Source organism: Bubalus bubalis, chromosome 23 (genome assembly GCF_019923935.1).
Source record: "Bubalus bubalis isolate 160015118507 breed Murrah chromosome 23, NDDB_SH_1, whole genome shotgun sequence".
Taxonomy (NCBI): Eukaryota; Metazoa; Chordata; class Mammalia; order Artiodactyla; family Bovidae; genus Bubalus; species Bubalus bubalis.
Window position 1 is genome coordinate 49,089,876 of NC_059179.1, and position 22,019 is coordinate 49,111,894.

At 48.9% G+C, this 22,019-nt stretch overlaps 1 protein-coding gene across 3 annotated transcripts in view; it reads left to right on the forward strand.

The window, feature by feature from the left end:
- MGMT (O-6-methylguanine-DNA methyltransferase) overlaps positions 1-22,019 on the forward strand; it is a 225,169-nt gene that overhangs the window by 164,039 nt on the left and 39,111 nt on the right. The gene's annotated exons all lie outside the window — the stretch shown is intronic.

The following is a 22,019-nucleotide window of genomic DNA, read 5'->3' on the forward strand; positions in this document are numbered from 1 at the left end:
GAAATTTGTGTTCCTTTTTAAAATTTTGTTCCTAAACATTTGCGCTACCAGAGACCCTGAAAAAGAGGATGAAGAGACTTGCAAACCCATATCTGACAAAAGTCTTGTATTCAGTACATGTAAAGAACTCTCTAAACTCAGCAAAGAGAAAATAAACATTCCATTTATAAAATGGGCAAGACTTCACCAAAGAGGATGTTGTTTGAGTTCGGCAGTACACATGTGAAGAGAGGCTCATTTGACAGGGACACAAAGTTGTACATAGAGGAATATTACACAGCCATGAAAAGGAGCACGTGAACCTCCAGAACTGATGTTAATGAACTTAGTGCCTGTTATACAGAGTGAAGTAAGTCAGAAAGAGAAATATGTATTGTCATATATATATGGAATCTAGAAAAATAGAGACATGGATGTAGAGAACAGGCTCGTGAACACAGAGAGGGAAGGAGGAGGTGAGAGGAGCTGGGAATTAACATATATGCACTACCACGCATAAAAGGGACAGCTAGTGCAAGCGGCTGTGCGACACCGGGGCCCAGCCTGGCACCGTGTGATGGCTCGGAGGCGTGGAACGGGGGGTCAGTGGGAGGGAGGCTTCAGAGGCAGGGCATGTGTGTGCGTGTGCGTGCACACACACACACACACAAACACACACCCCTATAGTTAGACTGATTCACACCGTTGTACAGCAGAAACTGGCAGGGCACTGTAACGCAGTCATCCTCCAATTAAAGAAGCAGTCAGGGAGAGAGCACTGCACACCCGCAGCCCCTCTGGGAGGCAGTGTGCCTGGTGCTGCAGAGTCGAGCGCACGGCTTCCGTGAGCCCAGGACTGGGGGCGGGGAGGGTGTGACTGTGCACGGGGCAGGAAGGAGTGACGTGGGCGGTGGGACAGAGCTGCGTCCCCCTTGGGGTTGTGGGTGTGCAAGTATAAACATAATAGAATTTCATGAAGAAGCTTAAAAAATCTTAAAACTCCTAAAATGTAAAACTTAAAAAAAAAAAAAAACACAAGTAAAAGCTAGTGACATCGGAACAAGATGCGTGGTTTAGGTACCAGCGTCGCGCCGATGTCAGCTTCCTGGTTTTGACAAGCATACTGTGTCAGGAAGGCTGAGTGGGGGTCCTCGGGAGCTCTTCACCATCTTGGCCGTTTCTTACGAATTTTAAAATTATTTCAAGGTAATCTCCCAGCATTCCCAATACCTACCAGTTTTTAAAAAAGAAGATGGGCTGGAGGGTTGGGAATGGTGCCTGCCTTGTGGTGGTAAATGTCAGAAGGAGAGTTTTCTAGTGTAAGATGTGGGGGTGGGGCAGAACCATTCTTGGAACAAAAGTAGGTCCCAAAGCTAAAAGACGATTTAGAGGAGAAAGGGAACATTTAGGCTAGAAAAGCACATGCTGGAGTTGATACTGCTCATTTGATTCTTCTGATTAGCCTCATTACCTTGCGTTTTAATGACTTAAAAAATGAGTCCAGAACAGTCAAACAGAAAATGTCCAAGCGGGCTTCCACACACATGATACATTTTAACAAAGAGCAGACACGAAATAGGGAAAACTTCCTCCTGACATTGATCACATTTGAAAGTTCAGACTTTCTTAATTCAGTCTGTTACTGACAGTAATGTATTTTAACTCAAGAACATGTTCATTCCATGCACGTGGACTTGGCTTGTGAAAGTGTCCGCGGTACACACTGACATTGGATCTCCTGTCATGGTGACTTAGACATAGGACCGCAGTGAGTGATTCCTGCCAGTCAAGGAACTTCGACTGAACCCCACTCGAATGGTAATAATCTGCTCCTGTAATTGCTGTGGAAAAGGAAAATCCTCCAGAGATTTTACATCTAATCATTTATTTATAAATCTGTAGATGGCAGTCTGCAGAGTACGCATCGGGGGTCAACTTTGTGCTCAAAACAGTTGCCCGGTGTTTACATTCCGCGGTGTATTTTTTCAGCAGTACCTCCACCCCCGTGGCCACAATAGGACCCTGCCTGTGGTAGCTGCTCTGCGCCTTGTCCCCTGGCCCAGTCACTTCATTACCGACGCCTCTGCAGAGGCCGTCCCCTCTGTATTAGCTGAAATATGCATGCTTTTCCATCTCATTAATTCAGTCTACATACAATTAATTTTTGCCTATTAATAAACCCCTTGGTGTTAGTGACAGCTATCTAAACCACTTCACCTCGTGTGGAAGAGAAAAGCGAGCTTGCAAATTTCTGCCCCTCCTCTGTTTTTAGTGTTGTTTCTGCGGGTTGGAGGGGGGTTGGTGCATAAATCAGCCATCGCAAGAACGTCTAAACTGCTGAAGACTCAGGACTTTGAATGGCTGATGGGGAAATGTGGAGTGTTCATTGACTCCACTTGTATTGGGGATAGATAGAGGTGGAGGGGAGCTTTCCAGACTTATTGGGGTCTCAGGCCGCAGGGAAATTTGTTGGAGCCTCTATGTGAGAAGACCAACTTTCTTTGCCCACAAATCTAAATCCTCACCTAATTTGGACACCTCCCAAAGGACATATGTGTGTTTTCAAATTTCTTAATTTCTTTTTAAAAATCTAATTAAATCTGTTAATGGACAGAGGAGCCTGGTAGGCTGCAGTCCATGGGGTCGCTAAGAGTCGGACACAACTGAGCAACTTCACTTTCACTCTTCTCACATTCATGCATTGGAGAAGGAAATGGCAACCCACTCCAGTGTTCTTGCCTGGAGAATTCCAGGGACGGGGCAGCCTGGTGGGCTGCCGTCTATGTGGTCGCACAGAGTCGGACACGACTGAAGCGACGCAGCAGCAGCAGCAGCGCAAACAGGTGATTGTGTTTGTGATAACTGTTCCTGCTGACCATATTCAAAAGGCAAAGGAAAATACCAAAACTCAGAACAAAGCCTTGAAATTGAAAGCACCACCTCTTGAGGGCTTCCTTGGAAAGATAGGAATTCCCCGTGATCTTGATTTTGCTCTGCTTTCTTACTCTCCTTGTCAGGGACAGGGTTCTTCCACAAGGAAACATTTCTCAGTTCAGCCCCACCAGCAAGGAGGAAGTGGGGAATCCTGCACAGGTGTTAGGAGCCTTAGATTTCTTGCTTGGATTTGTAAAAAGTGCAATTACCATTCGCAGCAAGAAAATTCAGGAAATCCAAGTGTGGAGCTGCTAAAAGTTGCTGGAGTAACTGGACTCTTTCTGAGGGATTTGCGTTGTGGCTATGAAGCTAGAGTTCTGTGGCAGGCCTGAGTCACTGATGAAATTATCTATGGGAAAGCTTGAGCGTGCCTGTCCTGCTAAATCTAAAAGAGTGATGTCACATGAAGATTTCCTGATCATTCTGTGAGATTTTGCCAGTGTCATTGGGCAGCTAAAGTGGATGCAGCTGATTGATTGAAAGCCAGATAAATGGTTCACTTTTCTGATTTTGAAATGTGCCATGTATATCAAATTTATCTGTTGTAATGGTTAACAAGAATATTTAATAGGAATGTATAATAGCTTCAGGAGACTGTTGCGTTTCATTACTGAAGATCAAATACAGAATCTTGTCAGAAGTTTCCTGACCGGTCGAGAATAGCCTTGCCGGGTCCCAGCAGCCCAGGAGAGCTGCTGGCAGGGCCCATCCTGCCCTCTCGCTCCTTGTCTAACACTTTTTGACATCTTCCTGCGCTCTTAGGATGAGGACGCTGCTCGTCCCCCAAGGCCTGCCGGCTCCACTCCCCCCTCTCACCTCCTGGCTGACGGCCACCGGGGCCTTGGCAGCGGGAGCCGGTCTTCCCAGGCCGCTCCTCTCCCTGGGCTTTTTCCACTTTCAGCTAGGTGTGCTTTCCGTGACCAGATGGTTCAGACTAGGGTTTCAAAGTAGCTTGCACAGTGAGTGAACGGGCTAATGCTAGGTGTTATCAGAACAGTCGAATTTTGAATTCCTGACTGTGCTTCGAGCTCATTCCGAGACAGTCGCATAAATAGCACCTACTCATTACATGAAGTCTAATGAAACAATTGCTCGTCAGCTTTTGAGATGAGCAGGTGCACCTCACAGAAAATGAAATGTTTCCCGTTTTTGTGGTGAGTTGTCTGCATGTGCAGATCTGGGTTTCTAAATTATTGAATAAGAAGTGTTTCTAATTCTAGGTTTATTTATGAAGTACACTGTTTAATTATTCCCTAGTTTTTCAAGTTGGCCAGTGAACCTTTTCTTCCCCCTCACTCTTGATTTTTCTTAAGTTTCAGACAATGCACAGTGGCAGATGTGTCCAACAACCATCCGTCATCCTGGTTCATGCCACTTTTTAATGTCAATTATAAAGAAAATTACTCCTTTGGCTTCAGAAGTTTATTTAAGTCTCTGAGATCAGTGGCTCTTCAGACTTAATGTCTGAGGCAATAGAAACAGTCACACGTCGGGGGGCACTGGTGTCTGCTGGGGAAGGGGGCCAAGCATGTTCTTTTAAACAGACCCGCGTCGGGGGGCACTGGTGTCTGCTGCGGAAGGGGGCCAAGCATGTTCTTTTAAACATAGAAGGTTTTACACTGCCTTAGTATATTGAGTCAGGAGAGAAGCAAACCCAGGAATCTTTAACTGGAAATCACCTACTTGGGCGCCACAGAGGTGGGCCTGAAGGGGGACTCCCGGTGGTAAGGAGGGCGACAGGCCTCATCCCAGGCAGCGTGTTCTCCTGCTGGGTCAGGTGAGGCACCCTGAGCCCGTGACCTGCCAGAAAACCCCAGGAGTGGGTTTGAAGGGTGTGATGACCTGGGACTCAGGGAGAAGTGGGGAAGCTGCCTTAGGTGGATGTTGGGGTCTCTTGTATGCCTGGATCTGGGCAGAGCCAGGGGCATTCTCTGAGGACCTGCCTCCTGAGAAGGAAAGATGACTGAATGTGGACCTGTCTGAGGCAGGCAGCTCCCTCCTTTCCCTCCTGGGCTGGTAGACAGCATTGTGGGCTACGTTTTACTCATCTTGCCGCCCCCTTTTTACGTGGCATAGTGAGCCGCAGACAGTGAGTTCTTGGCACGTATTCACGCACTGAAGGTAGTGACCCTGTTGCCCGTGAGCTCGGTGAGGGAGAGAACCACTGCCTTGGGCGTGGAAGGCTCTCACCCATCAGAACTGAAGCCCATCCCTCACCTCCCTGCTGCCCGGGAATGTACCCATATGTGTTACATAGTTTTGTTGGGGGCAGGGTTGTTTTGTTTAAGAAAAAACATCTGTTTCTTTTTGATCCTTTGTTTCTTAATATGTTCAGCAGAGTCACAAGTTTCTGGTGTATGTATTTTATTTCACTTTTTTCCCTTTAAATACTTAAATGAAAGTGGCACGTCAGATAGTTTGCAGTTTTTGCAAGCCTAGGAGTTCAGCTCCAGACCCAACTGGTGCTGGAGTTCCTGATTTGATTCTTCGAAATTAGAGTACATTTTCTTCAAGTACTTTTGTTGATTCTGTGTATACTAATTGGCAGGAAGATGTTTGATCTTAATAAATTAAGAGTGAGGGGACACAGGTCACAAAGAGTAGGGCACAAGTGAGTGACTGAACTGATTGACGGGGACATGGGAACCAGAAAGAGGACAGTTGCTGAAGAGCTGGGTTCACTTTCAGTTCTGATGTGTTTATGTCTTGACGATGTTTAAAGAGGGAAGCAGCATGGTGGAGCAGGTCTCTGGATTCACGCAGGCATACATACCCTTTTCTGTACTCTCTTGGTCTGTTTTCCTGGGTAGTTATGCCAGCTCTTTTGAAGACCGTGTGCACCGAGGCAGAGGGCCATTTCTCTGGGAAGAGTTGAGAGGCCTCTAGGCTGCGCTCTGACCACACTGTGGGCAGCCCAGCCAAGAGTCGACGGGTAAACGCAGTGTGCCCACACTGGAGGCGTGCCTTCAAACCCCAGGCTTCTGGTGACTTGTGTGCTGGACCAGCAGTGCCCAGGAGGAGGGCGACGATCAGGAGCTGTGATGAAGAGGAAACGGCGTAGCACTTGGTTGCTCTCCCAGAGTATAGAAGTAGGACTACTAAACCTGAGCCTCGGAAAGCAGTAAATGTGTCCAGAAAGCTCTTAAGTCCATGGAAGTCTATTGAATCTTGGGCTCTGGGTGGAATCAAAAGCTGAAAAACATGCAGTGCTCCTTGTGTGCCTTAGATCTGGTTCATAAAACCATTTCTTAGATGTTTTAAGTTTTGATCAAAACAAAGACATGATGTAGAAAGATGTTAAAATATTGCAGGTTTATATTTTGTATTTGCATGTGTTTTAACTAGTTTAGCTTAAGTTTAATTATCATGCCTTGAGAATGCATGATAAAGTTGATGGAAAACACAAAAAAATCTTAGGAATTCAATAAGGCAATAGAGTATATCAAAAAAGTAGTTATAGTTACTCTGAATGTAAATTCTAAAATCATTTTTCAGGACATTCAGTGACATCTCTTTGCCACAACTTGCCCTCTTCTAGAAATTTTCCCTTTTGTTATTGTTCAGTCACTAAGTCATGGCTAACACTTTGTGACCCCAGGAATTGCAGCACTCCAGCCTTGCCTGTCCTTCGCCATCTCCCTGAGTTTGCTCAGATTCATGTCCCTTGAGTTGATGATGCCATCCAACCTTCTCCTCCTGCCTTCAACCTTTCCCAGCATCAGGGTCTTTTCCAGTGAGTCATTTCTTTGCATCAGGTGACCAAAGTATTGGAGCTTCAGCATCAGTCCTTCCAGTGAATAGTCGGGGTTGATTTCCTTTATGATTGACTGGTTTGATCTCCTTGCTATCCAAGGGACTTTCAGAAGTCTTCTCCAGCACCACAGTTTGAAAAGATTTCTTTGGTGCTCAGCCTTCTTTATGGTCCAACTCTTACATCCATACATGACTACTGGAAAAACCCTTTGTCAGTGGAGTGATGTCTCTGCTTTTTAATAAGCTGTCTAGGTTTGTCATAGGTTTTCTTCCAAGGAGCAAGCATCTTTTAATTTCATGGCTGCAATTCCATCTGCTGTGATTTTAGAGCCCAAGAAAATAAAATCTGTCACTGTTTCCACTTTTTCTCCATTTGCCATGAAGTAATGGGATCAGATGCCATGATCTTCATTTTTTGAATATTGAGTTTTGAGGCAGCTTTTTCACTCTGCTCTTTCACCCTCATCAAGAAGCTCTTTAGTTCCTCTTCTCTTTCTGCCATTAAAGTGGTATGATCTGCATATCTGAGGCTGTTGATATTTCTCCCTGCAATCTTGATTCCAGCTTGTGCTTCATCCAGCCAAGCATTTCACGTGATATACTCTGCATAGAAGTTAAATAACCAGGGTGACAATATACAGCCTTGACATACTCCTTTCCCAGTGTGGAACCAGTCCGTTGTTCCGTGTCTGGTTCTAACTGTTGCTTCTTGACCTGCATACAGGTTTCTCAGGAGACAGGTGAGATGGTTTGGTATTCCTCTCTTGAAGACTTTTCCCCAGTTTGCTGTGGTCCACACCATCAGAGGCTTTCTCATTAGCACTTCGCCCAGTGCTGCAGGCATTTCACAAAAGGCACTGAAGCCTCAGTTGCTGTGAGTGACACAGAGATGCCCGGATGTGTGGGTGTGTTTGTGGAAGCCAATCTGACCAGTCCATGTAGCCTGAGAGCTGGAGAAATGAGTGCACAGAGATGGAGGTTCAGCACTCCGACTGCTCTTAGTGTTCTGAGAGAGGCGCGTGCATGCCGGTGAGCCAGAGTGGCCCCAGCCAGCAGCAGCTGTTCCTGGACCAATGTCAGCTCCAGGCACAGAGACTGGATGGGGAAGGGCAGATGCCGGGTTGGCTGGAGCTCAGCACCCCCAGGGGAGGGCCCGAGTCATGGCCAGGCTGTGCCGTCTCTGACTAGCCCCAGATGTGGAGTTCAGACTTGATTCTGTTTGTGAAGAGGGGGTGGGAGACGCTGTGAGCAGGATGGTGGTATGGGCTGGGCAGGGGAAGGTTTGGGGAGTGTGTCTGGCTTTGGCGGTCGCTCTGGATGGGAGCCGAGAAGGGGGAGGCCAGTTCATAGGTCGTGGCCGCATCCAGGAGGCGTGGGCACTCAGTAGTGGTAACAGTGGGGAAAGGAGACAGAGCGCGTGCCCAGGGGGTTGCAGCCTGCTGGGCGAGCGTTTCTGTGCCGCTGTTAGAGCAGCTGTTGTTGTTGCTCAGTCACGAAGTCACGTCTGATTCTTTGCGCCCATGGACTGCAGCATGCCAGGCTTCCCTGTCCCTCACCATCTCCCGGAGTTTGCTCAAACTCGTGTCCATTGAGTCAGTGATGCCATCCAGCCCTCTGCTGAGTAGGGAAATCAGAAGGCATTACTGGCTTGGGTGGACGGTGGCGTGTGGCATGGCAAGCGGAGTGCAGGGGCTGCCAGCACCTCAGGGGCCGTCCCGAGCAGAAGCCGGAGGTGGCAGCTGGATGTCATCTGCAGGCCCTCACCTGGTGACATGGTGGCCAGGAGAGTCCACTTAGAACCTCGGCCAGCAGTCAGGGTGGGGCGGGTGGTCCCGGACTTCCTGTTGCTATCAGTCTGCGGTTCCCAGTATGGTAGTGATGCTGCACCCTGATAAACACTGAAATTAGTTTCCTGGAGTGAACTAGCTCTGGCAAAGTGGGCAAGGCTAAGTTTCACCCAGTCTTCACTACACAAAAATAAATATAGGTGATCACAAGTCAGCATTCACAGGCCCGTGACAACTGAAGTTCCTGTAGCATCCTCGTTCCTGCTAGAGGATTTCTGTACCCGCCCCTCTCTGGTGGTCTCCTCAAAGATGTGGAGGAAAGAGAGGAAGGAGACAAGCAGAGCAGCCCGGGCTGGTCTTGACCGCGATGCTCAGGGGAGTCTCCACTTCCAGGCATTTGTGAGTTCTGTGAGGTGTTTACATTTATGCTTTCACTGCAATTCAAATCTCTTAAAAATAAACATCTCATTATTTATAAAGGTAAAATCCTTCTTCTGTAGTATCTGATGCCAATTATTTTCACATAATAAGACTTCCCTTTTTTAAGTTACCATTTCTTTTTCTATAGTTTCCTTGAGCATCTCTGAATCCTTTTCAAAGGGTCCCAAAATTATTCTAGCCTTAGATCGATATGAACTACAAAAAAGATCTTAATGACCCAGATAACCACGATGGTGTGTGATCACTCACCTAGAGCCAGACATCCTGGAATGCAAAGTCAAGGGGAAGCATCACTACAAACAAAACTAGTGGAGGTGATGAAATTCCAGCTCAGCTATTTCAAATCCTAAAAGATGATACTGTGAAAGTGCTGCGCTCAATATGCCAGCAAACTGGGAAAACTCAGCAGTGACCACAGGGCTGGAAAAGGTCAGTTTTCATTCCAACCCAAAAGAAAGGCAACACCAAAGAATGTTCAAACTAGCACACAATGGCACTCATCTCACACACTAGCAAAGTAATGCTCAAAATTCTCCAAGCCAGGCTTCAACAGTATTTGAACCGAGAATTTCCAGCTGTTCAAGCTGGATTTTAAGAAGGCAAAGGAACCAGAGATCAACTAGCCAACATATAGAAAAAGCAAGAGAGTTCCAGAAAAACATCCACATCCGCTTCATGGACTGCGCCAAAGCCTTTGACTGTGTGGATCATGACAAACTGTGGAAAGTTCCTCAAGAGACGGGGACACCAGACCACCGGGCCCGCCTCCCGAGACAGCACGTGCAGGTCAGGAAGCAGCAGTTACAACCGGACACGGAACAATGGACTGATTCCAGACTGGGAAAAGAGTACATCAAGGCTGTATATTGTCACCCTGCTTATTTAACTTCTGTGCGGAGTACATCATGTGAAATACTTGGCTGGATGAAGCACGAGATGGCATTAAGATTGCCAGGAGAAATATCAATAACCTCAGATATGTACATGACACCACCCTTATGCCAGAAAATAAAGAGGAACTAAAAAGCCTCTTGATGATGCTGAAAGAGGAGAGTGAAAAAGCTGGCTTAAAACTCAGCATTCAAAAAATGATGATCGTGGCATCCAGTCCCATCACTTCATGGCAGATAGATGGGGAAACAATGGAAACAATGACAGACTTTATATTCTTGGCCTCCAAAATCACTGCAGATGGTGACTGCAGCCATGAATTAAAAAAAGACACTTGCTCCTTGGAAGAAAGCCCATGACCAACCTAGACAGCATATTAAAAAGCAGAGACATTACTTTGCAAACAAAGGTCCGTCTAGTCAAAGCTATGGTTTTTCCACTAATCACAGACTGATGTGAGAGCTGGACCATAAAGAAAGCTGAGCACGCAAGAGTTGATGCTCTAGAACCGTGGTGTTGCAGAAGACTCTTTCAGAGTCCCTTGGACAGCAAGGAGATCAAACCAGTCAATCCTGAAGGAAATCAGTCCTGAATATTCATTGGAAGGGCTGATGCTGAAGCTTCAATACTTTGGACACCTGAGGCGAAGAACTGACTCATTGGAAATGCTGGGAAAGATTGAAGGCAGGAGGAGAAGGGGATGACAGAGGATGAGATGCTTGGATGGCATCACCAACTTGATGGACATGAATTTGAGCAAGCTCCGGGGGTTGGTGATGGACAGGCAAGGCTGGCGTACTGCAGTCCATGGGGGTCACAAAGAGTCAGACAGTACTGAGTGACTGAATTAGACAGATAAAAGCTAAAGAGAATTACAGTCAGGATGGGGCACTGGGATGGCCTTTGGACCTCTGGGGGCAGCATTGTGAGGAACATGGTGAGCAGTGAAAGAGGGAAGTGCCACTGAGGGCCGAAGACTTGGAACCAGAGAAGAGAAGCAACTCTGAACCAGTGAGGGCTCCTGTGGGCAGAGTGACGTGGCCCAGGCCCCAGCCTGGCCTCGGGGACGGGGTGGTCCCAAGCGGGGCAGCAGAAAAAGGACATGCTGCCCAGGACCTGCAGACTCCCCTCTGCGCTTCTCCAACTCGGAGGGGAAGATTCAGGAGTCAGATCAAGGCTCAGTGCTCTCGAAAGTGGAGGTGCCGTTGGCTGGCTGCAGGGAGTGCCCGTGGGGCTTCTTCCCTTGTCCTGGCTGTCAGAGGGCTCCTGTGAATAAATGCTGCAGGGCTCTGCTGGAAGCCCTGTGACGCCCCTCACTCCTCCCTGGGGACCCGGTTCAGGCGCAGAGCACGGTCTACGGACCTGCCTGCCTGCAAATGTGACAGCACCCAGAGCTGTGTTGATTTTTAAGAGGAGGAAAAAGGCATATAAAGCTGGACTCTCCAGCCTGCTTTGAGTAGAAATTGGTGCTTCCTAAAGGGAATTTTAATTGGCTGGCTTTGCAGCTGATATGTTTTTTACCCTGTTCTTCCTCCTCACACTCCGTCCTGCCTCTGCTCAATTCTTCTCAAACCTTGCCCAGCCTCACTTCCTGGGCTTCCCGCTCTTGAATATAATCAGGTCCTTTGGTGGTAGACCTGTGATTGGAAGACCCCGGGGTCTTGCTGAACTCAGTCTGAGCACCCTGGAAGAAAGACAGAAGATGCTGGGAGAGGCGCCAACTCGCAGTAGAAGGGCAGTGGGAATGGCACATGAGCCCCCGGTTCAGAATGATATCCCCCTTTGAGCTGACAGCCCCATCTCCAGCGCCAGGGATGGTACTTGCTGAAGAAGTACAAATGCTTCCTGCTGCTTGTAATCTATCTTGCAAATATAAGTATTCTGGAAGAAGGATTTATTTTAATAATGTGAGTTTTAGGGTTTTTTTTGTTTTTTTTTTTTTCCTGTAGTTAACATTGGTTTATTACTCTGTGTCCTTGCCAGGAAGCTCATTTTAAGAGTTCCAATTCAAAATTAAATATGACCTCAGTGTTTTAAAATACAATTACATTAACTGTCCATTTAATACTTGCTTGAGATTTTTTTGGCCACTAACGTATAGTCAATATACTTGTCTGATATTAAATAGTGTTTCCAGCTATGCTTACCAGTTAACTTGCTCCAGCTGCAACAATAAGCTAGCAAAGGATGGCCTTCTGAGAAGGGAGCTGCAGAAAGTTGTTTCCAGATGAAACTGCTTTATTGTCTTATAACAGAAGCTACACTTTTCTTTAAAAACTTCAGTGTGTTTGATTATAGGGAACTATCTATTATTTATTTAGTACTGTACAGACCAGTGTACAAGACAGGTAATTTAGTGACGGGATTATTTATTAATAAGCCCAGTACCCGAGTTAATGGGACTTAACCCCATGGAGAAGGAAATGGCAACCCACTCCAGTGCTCTTGCCTGGAGAATCCCATGGACGGAGAAGCCTGGTAGGCTGCAGTCCGTGGGGTCACTCAGAGTCGGACATGACTGAAGCAACGCAGCAGCAACCCCATGGAGGTCAGTCCTTGTGTAATACATGCCTTTTGGAAAGAAAAGAGTAGTGTCTTCAGAACATTCAGTTATTATTTTAGCATTTAAATTAAGATACTCCCTTGCTAAGATGGAAAAAAGCTGAACTGCATCATGACCAAGTCGACCTGCAGCTGTAAAGAGAGACTGGGTTTGGAAAGTGCACTGGGGCAGGCAATGTGTTTTGGCCCCGGTAGTCCCAGCGGTGTCATTGCTCCTTCACGGATCACGGGAGGAGGGGAGCTGTCCCCTCACGAAGGTGGACACATCAGAAACTGCTTGCGGTGGGAGCCCGTGTGTCAGGGGCGAGGCTCGGAGCAGGGAGCTGCAGCTTCCCAGGCCCAGGCTCGCCCCTTCCGTGTCGTAGCTCTGCCTCTGGGACGCTCCTGGGCCCTGAACACAGCCCGAGCTCCGGGGCAGCCTAGGCGGGGGTGCAGTGCTCCTGGTTCCTGCTCGTGGTCGGCTGGTTTTCTCTGCAGCAGGTGAGAAGGTGGAGCCTGCAGGAGGCCCTGCTGGGCCCTCTGTGTGTCATGGGGGTAGTCGAGGGGTTTCTCCCCCCTGGGACCCCCTCCTCCTCCTGGGAGGCTGGGAGCTCTAAAGGAGAAACGAAGGTGCAGCATGATCAGCCTTAACACTGGGTGGGTCTGTGTCTGCATTTGCATGGTCACGTGCAGTCATGGCGCAAGTTAAGTGTTTGCTCTTTAAATTCATCGTCCTTCTGTTTCATCTCAATATTCAATTCATTGCTTTCTCTCGAGCGGGAATGGAAGACCCACGAAGGAAAGGCCATTTAGTTTTGTGTCTTCAAACCTGAAACACTTCTAGGTTTGACTGGAGTCCTGTCAAACTGAGCACAATCGGGTGTGAGGCCCGCTCCTTGGGCTTTAACAAACTCTGTTATCTGCAATCTGCTGCACAATCTGAAAAGGCAAGAAATGTGGCTTTCCCTGTTTAGAAAATCTTTATGGGCTCCCCCCCACCCAGGGGAATGGTTTTCGGCAAATTATTCATTGGAAAAATGAAATCTGAAATGCAGGTGTTTCTCAGCACATGTGCTGGAGTGGCCGTGCTGGCCCTACTGCGTCTTGTTCACGCATCCGTTCAGCAGTCACGCACAGAGCTCTGAGAAGGCCCAAGCGAGGGCCCCAGGGCTGGGTGCCGGCATTGGGCAGGTCTGTGGAGGGGGGGGCTTCAGTCAGACGCCTGAGTTGCCGTGGTAGGGAGCCTGTCCCCTTAAGCCTGGGCTACACCTGCCTTATTAGCACCAGCCCACCTGGGACAGTGCCTTGAGCACTCTGGGTTTTGCTTCTGGGGGATGAGGATGGGGGTGATGGGCTGGGAGAATTCTAAGACTTAGGCCTCCTGCCTGTGTGGAGGAACACTGTGTGCTGAGTGAACTGGTCACTGAGGCCTTCAGACAGGAGCGTGGCCTTCCCGTGAGGCTGAGGAGCAGTGATGCCAGTGGCTGCTGTGTATGAACCTGAGGCCCTGAAGTGTGGGCACCTAGTGTCTCTTCTCAGAAGCTTCTAGAATATAACACAACTAGAGCCAACACCCACATCCCCACGATCTTTGAATGGTAGGGTGGTGGGCCTAGGGTTATAGTCCCGTGGAGCGGGGAGAAATGGACAGAAGTTCCTAAAAGTAAGAAAAATCCAAATGCTGTCCAGTCCATATGCTCTCCAGAACAGAGCGGGTGAGCATAAGGCTCGTCGGCATCAGAGGGGCTGTTTGTTTCCATTTCAACAAGATGGACAAGAGTACTTCAGCTTTATGGCGACGGTCAGATTAAGGTCCCTGGAATCGAACAAACTTTAATTCGCATTCTGGTTTCATCCCTTGATGCACTGATCAATGTTACTACATCACCTCTGGGCCTCAGTTTCCTCTTGAGAACATTGAAAAATGCCTCCTCGGGGATTGTTGGGAGGAGTAAAACACAGGACTGTTTCTAGTGCTATGCATGGCACATGTTAGGCACTCAGTAAATAGCAGCTGTGAAGCTGTATACAAGGGTTTCCCTTGAGTTGTTTCCATATAGTTGATCCTGCCTTAGTGGATCCATCCTGTCCACAGTGCCATGGTGTTTGAAGAAGGTGTGACGTTGAGAATGTCTCTCCCCTGAGACTTGCACAGTTAGCTGCCTTAACTGTGTCTGACCTCGGCTGTGTTACTGAGAGTCAGGACATTGAACTGCATGATGGAAAGCAGTCCTCACCTGCCCCTCTTGACTGCGTGCCCTGAGAGTTTCCATTCTCATGCTACTTACCTTTCATCATAACTCTTGTTTGCTATAGAGACCCTCTGCCTGACATTTCTGTTCGTCTCTGTCCCTAAAATCCTGTGTCCAGACCAGAAGGACGTGTATTCTTTTTCCTCAGGTGTCCATGCAGAACTTTAATATCAGGGAGCAGTTGGCCACGGGTGACCCCCTCCTGCCCTGTTACCTCGTCTTTGGGGCACAGACACGGATGCTCTTGTCATGGCGTGTGGAGGAAAGAGTGCCCGTCATCTCCTCTAGGCCCACGGTGTCACACACCCTCAGCACAGCAGAGCAAGGCCACACAGGGGCTTCGAGAGCATCAGACAAGCAGCTTTGGAGGGTATTCGGGTTGGCCCAGCAGAGAGAGACCAGACTGTAGGCCACTCGGGGCAGCTGGCCCCATGCCTTATAGAGTCAGCCTGAAAGATGCTCTCTGTTAACCAGATGTCCCACTTGACATCTGTATCCAAAAATGAGATGTTTGTAATTCTCGTTAATGGACTGCTTTCTCCTGTGTTCTTTTCTGGGAGGAGGGAGCAGAATTGTTGAATAATGTGAAGTTACCTAACCCCAAAGATCCTTTGGAAAAAAGTACTCTGGAGGGAGTACCAAGAATTTGATGAGACTGATGGAATGACTTTAAAAACTTAATGTTTTTACAGATATTTTTCAACAAATTAACTAAATTCTTGATAGAATCGTAATAAATATACTTAAGCAGCAATTTGATCAGGATTTTTATAGTATTTTTTAATGTTAGGTATTATTTCTTTTTAAAACTCTTTCATTGCTAACATACATGCATCTTACTTGTAAGAAGCTACATTAAGCAAAGAAAAAGGAATATACCTCTCCTGTGTGTGTGAAACCTTGGAAAGCTGCTTTGTTCACTGCTTCAGTGGTGAAAGCAAGTACAACATAGACGTAAGGCTATTTGAACTCTTTATTTGCCACATTTACAATATTAATAATAGTGTTTCTAGAAGTTGTCACATCAAGTAAAAGATCTTCATTCCAGGCTGTCTTTGGGGGCCAAATTGAGACTGGATGCATGCATTTAATAAATTGTAGTCTCAAGTAGTCATTTTTGTAAATAATTAGTTTCAGTGAAAGAATAAGTTAGCATATTGTATGCATCTAATGTTGCAAATGTACATACAGCAAACTTTGCTATTAATCAACAGTCGAGCACTGCAAGTGGGGTCTCATACATAATGAATTGTGCCTAAACCTCATGGGCTTCTTGATAGAAAAATAAAAGAAAACACAAGTGTAGTAAGCTTTTGAATAAAATTTAACTAGATTGCTCTGCATCCTGTAATTGTTTTGAAATCATTAGGGACCTGATAATTCATCTATAGTTTTGGGGTGTTTTTATCTTCATCTGTCAAATAGTAGAGATTTTTAATGATATGTTAAAGTGTTGATAAAATACAATTTTCCTTTTAACAACTTGAACATTTAGGAGAGAAAGTAGATAGACTTTTTAAGGCATTCTTATCTGCCAAGTATACTGTTTAAATTGTCTCTTAAAATATGTATTACTGTTGATATTTTTAAAGAAGCAATTATTTGTTTTAAAAAATACAGTCCTTATGTACATTATATGGGGGGGTTGAAAATTTACATAAAATTTTCTCCGTGTTGTTGGTCGGTGTTTTAAAATACCACAGCAGATGGCTACAGAGGAATTGTTGCTTAGGTTCTGACATTAATTTGAGCCCCAGATTTTTGGGGCTTAGGATGCCTGTTAAAAACATACCTGTGACCACCCAGAAAGCGAGTAAGAGGGGCCCAGTTGACCTTGAGACAGGCTCTCCCTCCTCCCTCGCTGACTTGACCATGAGCCATCGGTGGCCTGTGATGGGGTCATGAATGTAGAGTTCGTTTCAGGGGGTGTGACTGTGGGGCAGAAAGCATGAAGGTGAGAAGCAGAAATTCTTCCCTCTCTTCAAGAACCACACGGTAAACCTCAGCACAGGCTCGCTGAGCTGATGCTCAGAACTCGGGCTCGCCCTCCTGTTGCCGTCCCTGGAAACTAGGGCTGGGCCGCCTTCAGCGCTGACTCTGACTCGTCTGATACGCAGTCTCTTCCTTCTGCATATAAGTGTCATTGAAGTAGGTCCTACAACCAGACCTGCGAAAGTCGGTCCATGAAGTCACGTTACAAGTAGGAGGTGCTTTGGTCTCATAGAATTGAAATCTGCGTGTTATGTATCATTTATATATATATATGAACTTAGGCCTGTTGCCAGTATTTCATGCATGTTTGTTCATCTTTTCCCTGTGTTTCATAGTTGAGTGCATGTTACTCTTAGGATCGTGTGAGAAAGAGGCGAGATGACACACGGATTGCTTAGAGCATCACCTGATGAGCAGCAGGGAGGCTCTGGTTGTGTCCGTAGGTGGACCCCCGGGCCCCGCCTGGCGCACCTCCTGTTTGCCTGCACGGACTCAGTTGTGTTGTTTGAGACCTGTGTTTCTTACCACTGTAGCAACAGTTTCTCCTTTTTCTACTCTGTGTCCTAATACAACTCTGGAATGTTCAAATGATTGCACAGATTCCGTCACACCCATGTAGGGGTCTTGCGCAAACAGCTGATGGCCGCCAGGCAGCGTCGCGGAGCCATGACTCCCTGGTCTGCTCATCGGGTGGCGGGGAAGCCCCCGGGTGGCGGGGTGGGACAGGCTCCTCCATCACAGCCATCAGGGAGGCTGTGAACACCTCTGTTGGACCTTCAGCTTCCCTGCCTGCCCAGGTGCATGGCAGTCCCCAGGTCGATACTCTTGCCAATAAGCCCTGTATTTAGCGGGTCCTCAGTAAATGCTTGAATCGAATCAGACCACTAAATTAGGTTGGGATAAAGAGTTTAAACACTTCATTCAGCTTCTCATTTAGAAAAATTTAAAGGATCTTTATTGAAAGCAGGTAGCATGATTTATCTGTCTTCAGTGCTCCACTGGAAGAAAAGCATCTGAGCTTCACAAGAAGGTATAATTAAATGCAGGACAAACCCGTCAGACACAAACACAGCGACACTGCCACAGATCTGCTAACTTGGACGTGATTGTGTGTTTCCTGTCTCCACATGATGTTTATGAAGTTACGTCTATTGCAGTTTCAAGTGTGTGCCGTGCGTGTGTCCCTACCTGAGCTGTGAGGTCTGGCGCTCTACCCTGGAGTCCTGGGGGCCAGAGAAGGTGAGGCTCCTCATCCTGAGGGGCGCTAAGCCGCTGTGTGCGGTCAGGGCTCTGGGCGTCTTCACGTCAGACCTGACTCGAGTGTCCGTGTGCGTCCTTGCAGGCTAATCTCCAGCCTTGCTGAAGGACACCTCCCCGTCACCGCTCCAGACTCCAGGTGGACTCAGGAACACAAGTCTTTGGAGTTCTTCTCTTAGGTGAGCCTCTGGCATCACCAGTTAACGCTCCCAAAACCGTAAAGCTCAGTTTCACCCTGTGAAGCAGGAGATGGGGAAGAGGCAACAGGTCCCAGGGAGGCTGGGGGCACGGCGGCGGCACAGTCACCCGCGGGCAGGATGCACAGGGCCGACCAGAGAGGGGACGCGGGACTTCAGGCCTGCTTGCTCATGTCAGAAGGGGTACAAGCCCAAGTACATGACATGGCAATGTCTATAGGGAGTAGAAATCATTCAGATGGGAGGATTTAATGATTCTTTACTGCCAGTCGTTGAAGCCTTGTTGTTGACTTGAAGTCAGTGATTAATTCGTGTCCGATTCTTTGCAACCCCATGGACTGTATAGCCCACCAGGTTCCTCTGTCCTTCACTATCTCCCAGAGTTTGCTCAAATTCATGTCCACTGAGTCAGCGATGCCATCTGAACATCTCATCTTCTACCACCCCCTTCTTTTCCTTGAAAGCGAAGCCTTGAGGTGCCCCAAAATCCACACACCCAAAGCTCCTGCCCACTGGGTGGGCATGTCAAACCCAGCTATTCTGTGGGACAGATGGGAGAAGGCAGAGCTGGGGGCATCCCTCTGGTCCGCTGGGCGGCCTGCCACACGCAGTTGTCCCCACAGGGGTGACACCTCGAGCAGCACTTCCTGGTGGCTTCAGCCAGCCTGGCACACTGCACCTCACCTGCCCCCGGAGGGCTCCTGGAGCCAGGCAGGGCCGCCTGTGTGGGGCCTGTGTCCTGGGCCCGTCTGCTCCCTCTGCTCTGCCCCCTGGGTCCAGGCTGCCACTCTTCCTCCTGTCCTCCCGGGGCCCAGGCCTGGAGGCCTCACGCAGGGGAACAAACAGCCTTCCTGGTGCCTCCTGTGCTCCCGTATCAGTGCTGTGAACTCGGGGGTTCTCTGGATAAGTCTTGGGGAGAGTCCCTGCCTGCTTTATTGAAAACACTTCATTTGTTCTGGAGCATGTCACCTGCTTTGCTGTGTCTGATTTGGAGTGATGGACAGGTTCATGTCCAGACAAATCTGAAATGCAATTCAACACCAGAACGTTCTTTCTCCAGGCCTATGGGAATCGGTCAGGCTGCTTCTCGGGGGTCACAGCTCCAGGAGAGCTTCCCACAGGGCTCTCCGACACACCCAGGTTCCGGCGGCTCCCCTCAAGGCGGCACTCTGTTGTCCTTTTTATTTTCTTACAGGGTCCCTGGGGTTGCCAGCATTGCAAGTTTCTTGAAGAAACCCTTACACCAAAACATATGTGACTTTATGTTTGCGGTATGAAGATACCTATGCTTTCTATTGTTACGTTAAAAAGCTCAACAAAGCCAAATTCATTTTCCAGTCACTACCAGCCCTCTTGTGCCAACTGAAAACAAGTATAACAGCCTCAGTGTCCTGATACTGGCCTCAATACTGCTCTTACCAATGGCGTCCTGGGCGGCTTTGCGAGGATTGGATCTGAGGTCGGCCTCAGCCTGGCCCCCGGGCGGTGGGGCGGCCTTGTCTCGCTTCCATCCTCAGCGCTAGCCTTCCATCGGCCTCCTGGGGGCTGGGCTCCCACACAGCGGTGCTTCCCAGAGGCGGTGGCCACAGGTCTGTGCGTTTGGTTGTAGGTGAGCTGCTAGGCTCCCAGCTCCCAGGGAGATGTGGATGTGAGATTTAAATGAGTGTGGGCCACGGAGCCCATAATGATTGGGGTTTCAGGTTCGTCGGTAGGAAGCCTGGAGAAACTCCTCCATAATAAGAGCAGCTGTTAGAGATGCTGTGATCCTGTCACACCACAGCTCTTTCAGGGACGAGCGGAGCGAGGTTGGAGGAGAGGGCAGGGCAGAGAATAAATTTCATTTTATTGTAGAAATGGAAATTTGTGTCATGGCTTTAAAAATCTGATTTTATGTGTGTGTTTAATGCCATTCATTTTAAATGTAGTATCATAAATCCTTGCTTCAGAATCAAAGCTGTTTAATTACATTTCACCCATGAATAGTTATCTAATGCCAATAGAGAAAGAGTTAAAAAGGAGAACTACAGAGTAAATCAGAGGTTGAGATCTTTAGCACAAGCATAAAAAATCAATTTAAGATGAATTTTACTACTATAAAAATTCTTCAAATGTCCTTTTAAGAGTGGGAAATGCTAGGAAACTCAGCTCACATTTCAATTCCCTTAGGAACGCAGGGGAAGCGGCCCCCAACCTGGGCAGTGCCCCAGGATGCCCACAGCTCCGTAGCCTTTGTCAGATGCCCCTGAGCAAACCAGGGCATCTGAGTAAGAGTTGTGACTCCCCAAGGTGGGTGCAGAGCCCCTGACTCTCAACTTAAGCTACCTGTCTCCTGGATGGTGTGCCCCCACTTCAGGGAGCCCCGTTTGCAGAGTGTGATGGTCAGGAAGACCCCTCAAGCCCCAGAGACCACCCAGGCACCCACGTTTGCTACCCTCCCCCACCAGAACCTCACCCCGCTGCCTCTGCAGGAGGTGCCGGCCAGGGCTGTCGGGGGCTCTCTCCTGCTTCCCATGTGGGTCGGGGCGGGGGTGTGAGCAGGGTCACACGTGGGCCGCTGCCCACTCGTGCCCCCACGTGCATGCTTACCAGGTTGCGTGTGCTGTGCCTTGTCTGAGCGAGCTCACCACACCTTGTCTCCTCCCCTCTCCCCGCCCCGGCCCCATGAGCAGGGTGGCAGAGCCCATGGCCTTTCTCCACTTTCTTCCTTAGAGTCAGCTTCCTGCTTACTAGGTAGGTAGGGAGCACAGCAGGAGGGTCACTGGGAATTTCTCGGTTATGTAGAGGAATGTTTATGCCAAGCAGGGGGCAGAAGTTCCCGCCTCTCCATGGGCAGACGTCCCGGCGGGGAGAGACATTGGGGCAGAAGACGCCCCCAGACGCCGTCCTGCCCCCTGTTTTGCAGACGCCACTTTCTGCCTGTGGAGTGAGCCCCATCCCGCAGGGAGCACCCCGTCAGCCCAGGGCCAGCCACTGGTGCTATCTGGGGCTTCCTCTCCCTGCGATCCCAGGGGCCGGCATCCTGGAGAAGGCTGGGCCTGCCGCGTGGCTGCAGGACCGCCTGACGGGCTGGCTCTCTGGGCCAGGGTCTCAGGGTTCCCACCCCCTGCTCACCTGGAAAGGCTTGTTTCCATTCGTTCGCTGGCTCCTTCCTTAATGCTGTTCACATTCATGCACTCAGGAAGCCTTTCCTGACCTGCCTCTCGTTCCCCTGTGCATCCCGCCCGGGACTCTCAGACCCACCACACACCCTGACTCGGAGACTCAGGCTCCAGCCATCATAGCTCACAAGAGCCGGCTTAAAGGTCTTCAGCTGCTCCCCATGGCTTGAGTGGAGGGCTGGGCCCCGCCCCCCCGCACACACCGGCATGTCCCCTCAGGCCAGCGAGGTCAGGCCCATCCTCCGGGTGCTTCAGCACCTCAGCCTCCCACCCGTGCTGGGCTGTACTGCCGAGCGAGTGAGGCCTCTCTGCTTCAGTCACACCCTCGCCAGGGGGTGGGTGTGCCTTGAAGGAAAACACCTGGAGATTGAGGCGCACACGCCTGCCCCTGGGTCGGGGACGGGAGGCCTGTAGGGCTCAGGAAGGAATGATGTCTGAAATCAGCTGGGTGCTGGTGCTTCTGTGGGTGTGCCATCCTCAGAAGTTCAGAAAAGCTGGATCCCTCATAAAAATCTGGGGCTTGGAAGCAGCAGAAGTGACCCTCTGCAGAGGGACGTTTTCTTAGCCCAGCAGAGCATATCCCTTAAAAGTCGGCCTCTGCTGAAGGGGAGAAGTCAGCTCCATGAGGGGAGCCATGGGATCCCCCAGACAGAAGGGTGAGCCTGTGAGGAGAAGAGACAGTCAGACCATCTGAAGCGAGTCTGAGGTGTGTTGGCTTAAACCTACAGAGGTGAGAGGGAGGAAGGGCAGTGACCACAGGGAGTGAGCAAGAAGGGTTGGAAAAGAAAGAGGAGTCTCAGTCAGGAAAATCATAGCCCTGTAACTAAACCAGCCTCG